The sequence below is a fragment of the Notothenia coriiceps genome, unplaced genomic scaffold (assembly GCF_000735185.1).
Source record: "Notothenia coriiceps isolate Sejong01 unplaced genomic scaffold, NC01 NC01_scaffold00009021, whole genome shotgun sequence".
Classification (NCBI taxonomy): domain Eukaryota; kingdom Metazoa; phylum Chordata; class Actinopteri; order Perciformes; family Nototheniidae; genus Notothenia; species Notothenia coriiceps.
Genome location: NW_011341722.1, coordinates 16,137 through 19,292, shown reverse-complemented (window position 1 = coordinate 19,292; position 3,156 = coordinate 16,137).

The following is a 3,156-nucleotide window of genomic DNA, read 5'->3' as shown; positions in this document are numbered from 1 at the left end:
TAAAAAAACAGCATGTCTTTTCAACAACATGTCAAGTTTTCTCTGGATAATCCACACACCTGGCTGTCCAGAGTTATCATTAGGAATGTTAGAGAATATAGAATATAGTTCCAAGTAACCATAATAAAGCAGAAGGGTTACAAAGTGTGCTAATGCCAGCATTCCTCTTTTGATACGAAAGGTCCTCAGATGTTAACTTTTCAAAATAGGCAATACACTTACAAAGAATAATGCAAACTCCCAGGCCCAGAAATAACTGCAATACTCAACATACTTTATTTTACTGTCTCAGCATCTGAAAGGCAGAGGGCCTCAAACTCTGGAAAAAAAAACTTGAATTCTCTTGTAGAGTTGGCCTATATTTTTTGGACAGATAAGTACGTTTTTAAACCATTGCACACTTCTCATTTAGCAGCTATTTAAAAATGGTATAACTTCTTAATCCTTATCACTGTGTTGGACGATCTCTTCTGTACGAGCATACCTGTAATCAGAGGTGGGAGAAGTACTCAGATCTTGCACTTGAGTAAAAGTAGAAGTGCCAGAGTGCGGAAATACTCTGTTACAATTAAAAGTCCTGCATTCAAAAGATTACTCATGCAAAAGTATGACCATAAAGTGACCAAAGTAAAAGTACTAATTATGCAAACATTTCAGAATAATATATTATATGTTTTGATTTTGTATTTTGATCCAAACACTTCAGAGACATGTTTTGTATATATTTGAGACCTATAATATATTGATGTTAAACAGTATAATAGGGGACCTTTAAGTTGATAACCAATGCCTTAGAGCTTGCATATTAGTCTGCAGCACATTATTGATCCACGAGTTAGGTTGTCACTTCACTGATTGTTCTCGCTTCTGGAACTCAACTGTATACAATGTTGAAGGCACACACAATTATGATTAGTGATTAGTTATGCTCTCGGAAGCAATATGAAGAAACTGTGCTGAAAACTGTTTCAAAGCATTTCATGCAGTCAAAACAAAAACATCTACTGGCCAAATTCTTGGTATTGCAATTCTGTGAATGGATTACATCTGAGCCAGGGATCAAACAGTTTACATACAAATACTAAGGTTTTTATCACTAGTCTTATTGTTATTATGTCTAATAAAGCCCATAATAAAAACAGATCAGCTTTAAAGAGATCTTTTAGTTGTGTTTCTTATACATAGCAGATCCTTGTTCACGATTGACATTCAATTTTTGGCCTGTTATAGAACAAAGACATCTCTGCTTCTACAGCACAACAATAATCAGGTATAATTTAAGTCTTTAATCATTTTCTCCTGTTGTGTTAAAATTAGACCTTTGTTGTATTTGTTGGTTGCCACAATAGTTCCCTAATGTGCCTTATTTAAAATGACCTTTACAAACCAGCAGTTGTCTTCTCCTTCTTCAGTTTGGTGACTGAATAAGTAGTTAATGTTGTCGGTGATAATGAACATTATTAATTAAATCAATAGTTATTATCTCTCTGTATAAATACAAAAAAATTGGATATTGCGTTGAGGTGCGGAGGTCCTGACCCTCTTTCATAACATTCTGGTTTTCCAGGGGGTTCCGTACGAAAGGTTCCCTACACAGAATTGCACTTATGGCATAACCACAGATTTCCTCTGGGAAACAAAGGTTTACGACCCTGAAATGTATCAAGTACAGCTGCGTGTTCCTCCTCCCTCTCATGGCCTCCCCTGTCTCCCGCTGCCCCAAGACCACCTCTCCACATCGCACGAGACTCCCCAGCCTCTCTTCCTGTTTATCTTCTCTCTCTTCACTTTTTCTTTAAGGCCGTAGACATTGCCCTCATCTGCACATGCTGTTTGTTTTAGGCGACATATGGTTTTCTTTGTTCACGCTTCCACACAAATACAAATGTAGCACTGCTGTTTTAAAACATTGCTGTGAATAGTACATCATTGTCAAATATAGTCATTTATAACAAGAGGTCCTTCATCCATCCATCCATCCATCTTCTCCCGCTTATCCGTGGTCGGGTCGCGGAGGTAGCAGTTCCAGCAGAGAGCCCCAAACTTTCTTTTCCCTGGCCACATCAACCAGTTCTGACTGGGGGATCCCAAGGCGCTCCCAGGCCAGCGAAGAGATATAATCCCTCCACCTGGTCCTAGGTCTACGTCTCCTTGGTCTCTTTCCAGCTGGACGTGCCTGGAACACCTCCCTAGGGAGGCGCCCAGGTGGCATCCTAATTAGGTGCCCGAACCACCTCAACTGGCTCCTTTCGACGCGAAGGAGGAGCGGCTCAACTCCGAGTCCCTCCCTGATGACCGAACTTCTCACCTTATCCCTAAGGGAGACACCAGCCACCCTGCGGAGAAAACCCATCTCGGCCGCTTGTACCCGCGATCTCGTTCNAAACATTACAATTACAAAATAATTATATCTACAGCCCCTAAACACACAAACACACCGCTTTCATAAATAACACACTTGTTCTGCAATAATATGTTTTATCCATCCATCCATCCATCTTCTCCCGCTTATCCGTGGTCGGGTCGCGGAGGTAGTAGTTCCAGCAGAGGGCCCCAAACTTTCTTTTCCCTGGCCACATCAACCAGCTCTGACTAGGGGATCCCAAGGCGCTCCCAGGCCAGCGAAGAGATATAATCCCTCCATCTGGTTCTAGGTCTACCCCTTGGTCTCTTCCCAGCTGGACGTGCCTGGAACACCTCCCTAGGGAAGCGCCCAGGTGGCATCCTTACTAGGTGCCCGAACCACCTCAACTGGCTCCTTTCGACGCGAAGGAGGAGCGGCTCAACTCCGAGTCCCTCCCTGATGACCGAACTTCTCACCTTATCCCTAAGGGAGACACCAGCCACCCTGCGGAGAAAACCCATCTCGGCCGCTTGTACCCGCGATCTCGTTCTTTCGGTCATGACCCATCCTTCATGACCATAGGTGAGGGTAGGAACGAAAATGGCGCGGTAGACAGAGAGCTTTGCCTTCTGGCTCAGCTCCCTTTTCGTCACAACGGTGCGGTAAAGAGACTGCAGTACCGCTCCCGCTGCTCCGATTCTCCGACCCATCTCACGCTCCATTGTTCCCTCACTCGAGAACAAGACCCCGAGATACTTGAACTCCTTCACTTGGGGTAAGGACTCATTCCCTACTTGGAGTGGACAGTCCAT